At 39.5% G+C, this 12,106-nt stretch overlaps 1 non-coding gene across 1 annotated transcript; it reads left to right on the forward strand.

Annotated features, from left to right (window-relative positions):
* The first annotated feature begins 10,376 nt into the window (after positions 1–10,376).
* Trnat-ugu (transfer RNA threonine (anticodon UGU)) lies at positions 10,377–10,450 on the forward strand. The gene has a single exon. It is a non-coding gene; the product is annotated as a tRNA-Thr (tRNA).
* Positions 10,451–12,106: the final 1,656 nt, after the last annotated feature.

Here is a 12,106-nt window from a genome sequence, read left to right on the forward strand (position 1 = left end):
CAGCCCGCTGTAAGCTATGTACAGTGTTTTCGAGGGTGAATGGTCAGTAACAAAGGTGTAACAAAAGTCAAGTCATAATTTTAATACGCGAACAAGAAAATTGAAATACAGATTTTGTATATTAATCGTACTACGAGGACAATGATCCTTATGTGATTCGAAAGATACTTTGCCATAGATGTGCGCTAAGAAAAAATAATCTCTGTATTTAGCCATTAAGAGTCGTAAAAGGAAATAGAAGCTTTCACATTCGTAACACTAATATTTCATTCTCTATCACGCATTAAAATCTCCAATGCCTGAAAATTGAAAACTGTAGAGCTGCCAACCTCTGCCTAGCGCACAGATCAAGTGCTACAGTAGAATTGACAAATGAAAGTGACAACATTTCGTGAGATCGTATTTTAGGGGCTTTCGTGCTTACATGGATTTGCAGTACAACATGCATATCTGGCATGTAAAATGCGACAACTGCTAAGTCAGTGATGATGTCTGTAAATAGCATTGTATATTGGCGTCGTTATTTCGCTTAGTTTTGTGTAAAAGTAATTACGTGATCGTTTGCTGCCATTATCAGAAACTTTGAAGTAAGTTCCGGATTTGTAATTTCTACACTTTGAATATGTAAGACTTCCGATTTCCCTTAGTATGCGGAAACCATATTTGTTTCAGTGTATGCCTAGAAGGAGAATGCTAACGGGTCAGAGTGGAAGACGCAGAGCTAGGCAGACACAGTTTTTGCGTCGCGACAGTAATAGCAATGTGAACATTCATAATGATAACGCATGTGTTTATCGAAAACTGAAGTACTGATTCTTAAAATTAATTATACAATATGACAAATCAAACTTGCATAACGGGTAAGGAACTTCGCCGTAGATGTGAACAAATGGAAACCATCATGTGTGTCCATAACCATTAGGATAGGTAAATAGAAGCACACACTTGTGAAAACTTTTCCTTTGTCTCTGACACTGCTACCAACTTCCAGGACCGAAGCTCCTATGTCGTTGAAGTTGTCAACAGTGGAAAACGAAACGTAGTAACGAAGTCGTCGGGTACAGCAAACGTTCATTATTAACGTCGTTTTTTCACTTACTTTGGTCAAAGAGAAAACGGAACTAACTCTGTGTTCATTTTCCGCCGTCACCACCAAATGTAGTGTGTTCCTAATTTTCAGTATCTGCATTTTGAGTAGCTACGACGTCCTGTATTGTAACGAAACTGTACTTGTTTTAGGCTATGCCTCGAACAAGAACATTAACGAGTCGGGCTGAAAGACGAAGAGCTAGAGACACACAATTTTTGTCAGATGTCAGTAACGATAATTCTATTGTGGTTCTAAAAGATACAATTACATGTGCATGGAACATAATTACAAATAATTTTGAGAACTGTAATTGCGCTTTGATGAATTTACAACGCAGATATTGTAATGCAAATCATTTCGCGTCTGAGATGACCTTATACGATACAATGGCATTCACATTGTGTTGTCATAATGGTAAAATTAATTTGTCAACGTAGTGTATCAAAGACTCCCTTTAAATGCTTGAATAATTAAAGAGAAATTAAAGAACTGTTTCATAGACACACGCAGCTACAATGGACACATTTCTATCGGAAACGTTAACATTTATCTTCTGGCAATTATTGTCGCGTGATGAGCCTTGCGGTCGCACCACTCTGTACGTAATACAGGGTGTTTCAAAAATGACCGGTATATTTGAAACGGCAATAAAAACTAAACGAGCAGCGATAGAAATACACCGTTTGTTGCAATATGCTTGGGACAACAGTACATTTTCAGGCTGACAAACTTTCGAAATTACAGTAGTTACAATTTTCATCAACAGATCACGCTGCAAGTGATGTGAAAGATATAGAAGACAACGCAGTCTGTGGGTGCGCCATTCTGTACGTCGTCTTTCTGCTGTAAGCGTGTGGTGTTCACAACGTGCAAGTGTGCTGTAGACAACATGGTTTATTCCTCTCGCGGGGGGTGGGGGGTGGCAAAGTATCTGTCTCTGGGGGGGGGGCAAGTGTCTGTCTTTCGGGGGGGCGGCAAATATGTGTCTCTCGGGGGGTGTGTGTGGAAAGTATCTGTCTCTCGGGGGGGGCGGCATGTATCTGTCTCTCGGGGTGGGGGGGTGGCAAGTATCTGTCTCTTGGGGGGGGGCGGCAAGTATCTGCCTCTCGGGGTGGAGGGCGGCAAGTATCTGTCTCTCGGGGTAGGGGGCGGCAAGTATCTGTCTCTCGGGGGGTGGTGGCAAGTATCTGTCTCTCGGGGGGTGGTGGCAAGTATCTGTCTCTCGGGGGGGGGGGCGCAAAGTATCTGTCTCTCGGGGGGGGGGGCGCAAAGTATCTGTCTCTTGTGGGGGCAAAAAACTGTCTCTTGGGGGGGGGGTTAAATATCTGTATCGATTAAGTCGAGATATCGATTTATTTCGATATATCGATTTATGTCGGACAACGATTTAACCGAGATATCGACATACTTCGATATGTTGTTATATTTCGAGACGTCGCATTAATCCAAGATTTCGAATTATTTCGAGATACGAAATTTTTTCGATATATCGATTTATTTCGCGGTATCGGTATATTTCGAGGTATCGTTAAATTTCGAGGTTGGTATATTTCGAGGTAACGATATATTTCGAGATGTCGATGTATTTCGAGATGTCAAGGTATTTCGAACTATCGATATTTGACGAGTCATCGACTCGTGTCGAGATATCGGTTTATTTCGAGATGTCGATTTAATACGTGGTTTCGTAATATATCGTGGTATCTATTTTTTCGAGGTATCGATTTCTCTCGAGATTTCGATTTGAATCAAGATTTCGATTTATTTTGGGATATATCTTTATTGCGAGATATTGATTATATCCTGATATCGATTTAAGTCGAGGTATCGATTTATTTCTAGGTTCCGATTTATCAGGACGTATCGATATTTTTCGAGATTTCGATTAATTTCTAGATATCGATTTGTTTCAAGATACCTGTATATTTCTGATACCGGTTTATTTTGGACCCGATTATTTCGGATATCGATTATTTCGAATTACACATTTATTTTGAGATGCCGGTTGATTTCGGTATACCGATCTTTACAGGGATATCGATTTAATTCGTGATATCGATTTATTTCGATAAGACGACTACTTGGAGATATCGATTTCTTTGAAGATGCTGAATCATTTGGAGATATCGATATATTTGGAGGTAACTATTATTTCGGGGATATCGATTTATTTGAAGATGTCGATTTATTAGTTTAAGTCCATTTACTTCGAGATATCGATTTACATGGAGATATCGATATGTTTAGATACTTCGATTCATTCCGAGATGACGATTCATATCGAGATATCGATGCGATACGAGATTCGAAATATTTCGATATTAGATATACTTCGAGATTCGTTATATTTCGAGATATCAATATATTTGGAGATATCGATTAATTGGAGATTTTGGTTTATTTGGAGGCATCGATAGATTTTGTGGCTTCGATATATTTCGATACATTAGTTTATTACGAGATACCGATTTATTTCGACATATCGTGCTATATCGATGTCCTTGTATATTTCGAGATATCGGTATATTTCGAGCAATCGGTAGGTTTCGAGATATCGGTATGTTTCGGGATGTAGGCGTATTTCGAGACACCAGTATATTTCGAGGTAACGGTATATTTCGAGATATCGATATATTTCTAGGTCTCGAATCTTTATGAGGTACAGATATATTTCTTGATATCGATTCATTTCGAGATATAATACATTTCGGGATATCGATTCCTTTCGCCGTATCGATTAATATAGAGATATCGTAGAATCTCGAGACTTCGACCAATTTCTAGTTATCGAATTATTTCGGTACGTCGATTTATTTCGATACAACGCTACATTTCGAGATACCGATACATCTCGAGATATCGTTAATTATCAAGATGTCGATTTATGTCGGTTTACCGAATTATTTCGAGATATCGATTTATTGCGAGATACCCATTTCTTTCGAGAAATCTATTTATTTCGTGTGATCGACATATTTCGAGATATTGATATGTTTCGCGACATCGACATATTTAGTGATAGTGGTATATTTCACCATATCGATTTACTTAGAGACATCGATTTATTTCGGGATATCTTTTATTTTGAGAAAACTATATACTTCGAGGTATCGATATGCTCCGTGAAAACTATGCATTTCATAATGCGATTCTTCTCGAGAGATCGATATATTTCGAGATACCGATTCATTTCGAAACATCGGTTCATGTCGAGGTATCGATGTATTTCGAGATATAGATATGTTCGAGAAGTAGATATATTTCAAGATATCGATATATGTCGAGATATCGATATACTACGATATATCGGTATATTTCGAGGTATCGCTGTATGTTAGATACCTCTGTGTTTAGAGATATCGTTATATTTCGAGATATTGATTTATTTGGAGATTGTATTGTTTGGAGACATCGATTTATTTGGAGACATCGATTTATTTGGATACATCGACTTATTTGGAGACATCGATTATTTTCGTGACATCGGTTTTTTTCTAGACATTGATTTATTTGGAGACCTCGATTTATTTGGAGACCGGTTTATTTCGTAATATTGATTTCTTCGAGATACCGGTTTATTTCGAGATATCGAGGTATGTCGAGATATCGAGCAGTTTCGAGATATCGAATTATTTCGATTTATCGCTTTATTTCTATATATCGATTTATTTCGGATACCTATTCCGGATATCGGTTATTTCGAGATACCGATTAATATCGAGATACCGCTATGTTTCGAGGTATCGATTTACATTTATTTATCGATTGATATCGAGTGTTCGGTTTATTTCGAGGTATCGATTTATTTCGGGTACCGAATCGGTAGATGCAACTGAGTCAATTTTAGCTTGCAATGTGTCGTGATTTTCATGAACAATAGTTTGCAGTTCTTTTATGGCTGCTTCGTGATTCTATAATGCATTTTCTTGCCGCGAAAAAATCGGTTGGAATTGCTCACATATTTGTGTTTTTACGTCATCACAGACTTTTTGACATTTCGATTCAATGTTATGTAACTCAGTAGTTAAATATTCACGTGTTTATTCAAGTGTGGTGTCTAACTTCGAAAGATTTTGTTCCATTGTGTCTAACTGTTGCTGTGTTTGTCTCTGGTGTTGTTCCATTGTGTCTAACTTTTGAAGAATTTGTTCCATGGTGTCTAACTTTTGAAGCTTTTGCTGTGTTTGTCCCATTTGTTGTATTAATTGTAATAACAATACACTGGTATCTGAAACATGTTCCTCAGTGCTTTTCGGCAGTGAATTGACACCGGCAACATTCACATTTTGACAAGCAGAAAATGTGTCTTGACTTATTTGAGAAAACGGTGAGGACCCAAAACCTGAATCTACAGTATTTTGAAGATTGTGTCCTGCCATTTCGGATTCCTGAGGCGAGCTATTGCCGACCGATCGATCGATAATGCTTCCCTGTTCACTAATTGTTTCACTGTCTATGCCATTATTTGCCTCCCGCTCCATTTCCTTATGCACAATTACCAAATCACTAGTTTGAATATTAGTTAATTCATTACACGGTGGCGCTAACACACTGCTTTCGTCTTCACTGTCATTTCTCAGTTTACTTTGGAGCCTAGTATTACGTTTTTCACACGCCATTATTGTCACAATATTTCACACGACAACACAGAGAAGCACAATTTGAAGAGCAAAATAAGAAAACACATCAACATAGCACTGAAAATAATATCTAGTTAATTGCAAGCGCAGCTGCGAAATACTTGGTGCAAATCTACATGCATGCCACAACAACAATGAAAGACTGCAACTACAAAGGAGATTCTCTCTACAATTACGAGCTAGCAATAAACAATAGCTACACTAATTACACAAACTACAAAAAAAAATCTGAAGATTCCAGTGAGGTATCCTGGCAGGCGCGCCATATGATACGTCCCCTTAGAAACATTATACATGACTGTCCTTAAACTGACACACAATATTTTTTTTTAGCGCAACGCAATCTGACTTTCAAAAACCAGTACAAAAGAAAGGCCCTGACTAACATTAACCTACACGTTTCACAAATCACTTACCTCACAAAAATCTTCGTTACTCGAACTACTGCAATACAGCGAGCGCCACTACTGCCAGCTAAATAAAAGATTCAAACTACAGAAGACATTCGTTGCCGTCAATTTGTTTCGGACGAGGAGGCGCACGCTTGAGTATCGTAATGGTTCTGTAGGCACCGCAAACATTTTTTCCATGGAGGCATTACCGTCTTGTCGCATACTTGTATAAACGTAATAACAATTATGGTGATTATTTTTGAAATAATAATAATAATAATTTCCTTACTTTTTCCCAACTGTCTCGCTTTCGTTTCAATTCGCCTTAATGTGTTTCTCTTTTTGTTTTCATCTCCCACAGAATTCTTTCTTTCAGACGGCTGTTTTCTACTAAAATGTAGAATTACGTCAGTCAGTAAGTTTCAAATCGGCAAACAAAACTAAAACTTACAGATTTCATCTTGGTATCTTGTCTGGAAAGGGGCATTTGCGTCAGTCAGTGGGGCTTGCTTGCAGTTGATTACGTCTCAGATTATAAATCTATAAATAAACAAGAAACGTCATGTTCCTTCAGGGATTAGATACAAATATCGCCTGACTTTTAGCTCGGGTAAACGGCCCTGAAGCGTTAAAAATATAGCTGGATGCAGATTACGTTTCGAGTGCGACTTTGTAATCTCCACATTAATCCGTGGAAGATGATCTGGTAGCTTGCAGATACGCCAATAATGACAAGAGTTGACCATCCACGTTCCAGCCCGCTGTAAGCTATGTACAGTGTTTTCGAGGGTGAGTGGTCAGTAACAAAGATGTAACAAAAGTCAAGTCATAATTTTAATACGCGAACAAGGAAATTGAAGTACAGATTTTGTATATTAATCGAACAACGAGGACAATGATCCTTATGTGATTCGAAAGATACTTTGCCATAGATGTGCGCTAAGAAAAAATAATCTCTGTATTAAGCCATTAAGAGTCGTAAAAGGAAATAGAAGCGTTCACATTCGTAACACTAATCTTTCATTCTCTATCACGCATTAAAATCTCCAATGCCTGAAAATTGAAAACTGTAGAGCTGCCAACCTCTGCCTAGCGCACAGATCAAGTGCTACAGTAGAATTGACAAATGAAAGTGACAACATTTCGTGAGATCGTATTTTAGGGGCTTTCGTGCTTACATGGATTTGCAGTACAACATGCTTATCTGGCATGTAAAATGCGGCAACTGCTAAGTCAATGATGATGTCTGTAAATAGCATTGTATATTGGCGTCGTTATTTCGCTTAGTTTTGTGTAAAAGTAATTACGTGATCGTTTGCTGCCATTATCAGAAACTTTGAAGTAAGTTCCGGATTTGTAATTTCTTCACTTTGAATATGTAAGACTTCCGATTTCCCTTAGTATGCGGAAACCATATTTGTTTTAGTGTATGCCTAGAAGGAGAATGCTAACGGGTCAGAGTGGAAGACGCAGAGCTAGGCAGACACAGTTTTTGCGTCGCGAAAGTAATAGCAATGTGAACATTCATAATGGTAACGCATGTGTTTATCGAAAACTGAAGTACTGATTCTTAAAATTAATTATACAATATGACAAATCAAACTTGCATAACGGGTAAGGAACTTCGCCGTAGATGTGAACAAATGGAAACCATCATGTGTGTCCATAACCATTAGGATAGGTAAATAGAAGCACACACTTGTGAAAACTTTTCCTTTGTCTCTGACACTGCTACCAACTTCCAGGACCGAAGCTGCTATGTCGTTGAAGTTGTCAACAGTGGAAAACGAAACGTAGTAACGAAGTCGTCGGGTGCAGCAAACGTTCTTTATTAATGTCGTTTTTTCACTTACTTTGGTCAAAGAGAAAACGGAACTAACTCTGTGTTCATTTTCCGCCGTCACCACCAAATGTAGTGTGTTCCTAATTTTCAGTATCTGCATTTTGAGTAGCTACGACGTCCTCTATTGTAACGAAACTGTACTTGTTTTGGGCTACGCCTCGAAAAAGAACATTAACGAGTCGGGCTGAAAGACGAAGAGCTAGAGACACACAATTTTTGTTAGATGTCAGTAACGATAATTCTATTGTGGTTCTAAAAGATACAATGAAATGTGCATGGAACATAATTACAAATAATTTGGAAAACTGTAATTGCGCTTTGATGAATTTACAACGCAGATATTGTAATGCAAATCATTTCGCGTCTGAGATGACCTTATACGATACAATGGCATTCACATTGTGTTGTCATAATGGTAAAATTAATTTGTCAACGTAGTGTATCAAAGACTCCCTTTAAATGCTTGAATAATTAAAGAGAAATTAAAGAACTGTTTCATAGACACACGTAGCTGCAACGTAGCATTTGCCAGGGATCAGTTCTGCGGCTAAAATTTCACTTTAAGATACATGACATTATCCATCGCATATGAGATTCCTTGACGCAATTGGTCGGATTTTGACCACAGGCGATACTAGTTCTATTAATATGCTTAGGTCTGCTGATCAGATAGCATAAAATCCCACACAGCAGGTGAAGAATGACTTTATTGGTTGTTGCAAAGTATGATTGGTTGATTTGGGAAGAGAGGACCAAACAGCGAGGTCACCGGATCAAATGCAAAGTATGCATGACGCGTTTTGGAGTTATTTCCATCTTCAGAAATCTAAGTCCAAAGGAGGCACAAGGACAAGAGCGTTACTGTTCGTGTACATAACAGAAAGTCCAAAGCGGACTCACATGCTGTACAGAGAGGTCTCGATAACGTGCAGACGTCACGGTACACCTGACAGGTCTTTATGGTGAATTGTCTTCAAAGAAGAACGGATGGAGAATAAAGATGCTTGTGAATCCACCTCACACCATCACATAGGGTCAGTGCAACGGCTCTTCATGCACAACACGCGATTTAACAGTACCCCAAATTCGGCAGGTCTGTCTATTCACTGCACCCTGTAGTGTAAAATCAGCCTCTTCACTGTACAGAATATTACCCAGCTAAAAGTCACCAACTTCGATCCGCGCCAGAAACCGAAGAGCGAATTCATAATGTTGCTGCACATAGTGAGGTTTCAGTTGCTGCACTGTCTGGATGTTGTACGGGTATCAGAGTAAAGTAAATCGCAGAATATTTAACTTCTGAGGTCATCAGTCCCCTAGAACTTAGAACTACTTAAACCTAACTAACCTAAGGACACCACACACATCCATACCTGAGGCAGCATTCGAACCTGCGACCGTAGCGGACACACGGTTCCAGACTGAAGCGCCTAGAACCGCATGGTCACACCGGCCGGCTAGGTACTGATGACCTTAGCAGTTTGGTCCCACAGGAGCTTACCACAGACGGACGGTTGCCATGGGACACTCTTGAGTCGGAAACGCTTGCTCAGGAAGAAGGCCTACCCTACGCTTGTCTGTCCGCTTTTAGAATATTGTTGCGCCGTGTGGGATCCTTACCAGATAGGACTGTCGGAGTTCAAAGAAGGGCAGCACGTTATATCGCGAAATATGGGAGAGAGTGTCACTGAAATGATAGAGGATTTGGGATGGGTATCATTAAAACAAAGGCGTTTTTCGTTGCGACGAAATTCCAATCACCAACTTTCTCCTCCGAATGCGATAATATTTTGTTGACAACGACCTACATAGGAACAAACGATCACCTCGATAAAATAATGGAAATCAGAGCTCGTACGGAAAGATATAGGTGTTCGTTCTTTCCGCGCGCTATACGAGATTGGAGTAATAGAGAATTGTGAAGGTATATGAAGATAGTAACTGTTCTCGAAAGAACAGGTACGACTGATGACCGTGCAGCTTCTCTAGAATAAATGATAATTAATTGAAACGCTCAGCTGCCGACAGGTGTTGATGTACCTCGGGGTACACATTTTCAGCTGTCCCCATCGAGGTATATCAACACCTGTCGGCAGCTGAGGGTTTCAATTAATTATCATTTATTCTAGAGAAGCTGCACGGTAATCAGTGGTATCTGTTCCTTCGAGAACAGTTACTATCTTCATATATGTAGTTAAAGGCTACCCAGCCATTAACCTTCGTCTGTGCGAATGCCCAAAGATTGCCCGAACTCTTATACGGGAATCGTCACCTTAGTGTGCCCGAGTAATGAGTGGATGGGCAAATACCTATTACGTACATTACGTATGTTGATTGTGGACAGTTGGGAATGTGGGTCTCACGGGAAGCGTGCAAGGGTTAAGTCCTTCCAGTCGCGCTATTCATCTGTGTCCTCGGTGGCTCAGATGGATAGAGCGTCTGCCATGTAAGCAGGAGATCCCGGGTTCGAGTCCCGGTCGGGGCATATATTTTCAGCTGTCCCCATCGAGGTTGTATCAACAACACCTATCGGCATCTGAGGGTTTCAATTAATTATCAATTCGGAAGGTAATTCGATGAACCTTCTGCCAGGCACTTAAATGTGATTTGAAGAGTATCCATGTCGCACGTGCTCAAAACGATTCATACTACAGAATGCATGCAAACATACTCGCCGTAAATACTGACGAATAACGAGTGCTGCATATCCAAGTTACACAGATCGGCCTTTCCTGCCAATAAGAACAGGGAATTGCTATGTAGGAACAATTCGAGCTAGAGGTAGGGCTCATAAGCACTCCTTGAATTGCAGACTAAACGTAAATGACGAAAATGCATTTTTGGTAAAAATTGGTCAAAACATAATCCTGTGCCCTCCGTATTAAATTAGCCGTTTTGAATATTGAAAATCTGACTTCAGCTTCCTGTTCAGCAACATTAAAAATATATATGTAACACTCAGTTCATGCAAATCGAAGTAATAATATAACTAAAAGTTTTCGCTAAACTTTGAACACTTTTTTTTTCGAGATACGTTTATTTCTCAGAACGGCATGCAGCATAAACTAAAAGTGATTCAACCTCTTAACTTCTACCTCGGACCCCGAAAAGTAAACATTTTTCTTAGGAGCTTATAGCTATAATGTGACATTTGTTAATATTAACTAATTTTTGTGTGGGCATAAGGAGTGAAACAAACCCCCAAAAATCGAAGTCAAAGTTCGAATTAGCACTGTATCTTTAAATTTAAGGTTGTTTCATTGCGGTTCGGTATGCGCTTGCATAAATTTTATGTAATATCGACTGATGTTATCCATTTTTAATTTCAGAGAAATAATGTAGTATCAACTGATGTTATCCATTTTTGATTTCAGGTAACATCTGAGGGGCCACACTGCACGCACTCTGCGTACTTCAGACTCGCAGGCCCTTGATCAAATTATAATTACGGGCGCCATTTTTTTTACTGAAAATCTAAAATAAAGCTCATAGTATGATCACTTGTAATTCCCAAACAGATCCTTCGAATGTATTTTCATTGTCTCAAAAAGATTTCCAAATGTACCATTTTTTGCTCATTTGAATGAGAACCTGGCCTTAATGGCGGAATATAGTGACGAGATTTTTTTCGGAGACGTTGTACGTTCGCGAGAAGTATTTCGTTCCACGCGTGTCGATGGACATTCCACAGATATTACTGTGTGTGTGTGCTACTCAGTCGTGCCATTTGAGTGTACATCTTTGCATAGTTTTCCTTTCACGTTGTAAACAGTGCTCGGCTCAGTAACTAACTGGCCATTGAGTGGTTCCGAAGGTGTCGGATGTGCGGTGCGTTCGGTCTGCTAAGACAACAACAGACTGGCGTGGTGCGATGGCAGAAGCAGACACTGAGGGAGCTAGCTGTAGGGACGCCAGCGAACAATTTATGCCAAGTAAGACGAAGAGAACTATTCTAAAATTATGAGCCGTCTCGAAAGCGTTTATCATTAGTAAATCTTGTAGTTGAGACTGACAATCAATCTACAATAACTGACAGATTTGCCTAGAGAGAGATACTGGAAATCCCCCCTCCTGAATGAAATTTTGGTTGTGATGACAGGCCGATGGGTAGTGTAGCCCGAGATCTAAGTTAGGTTGTAGG

This window comes from Schistocerca cancellata, chromosome 11 (genome assembly GCF_023864275.1).
Source record: "Schistocerca cancellata isolate TAMUIC-IGC-003103 chromosome 11, iqSchCanc2.1, whole genome shotgun sequence".
NCBI lineage: Eukaryota > Metazoa > Arthropoda > Insecta > Orthoptera > Acrididae > Schistocerca > Schistocerca cancellata.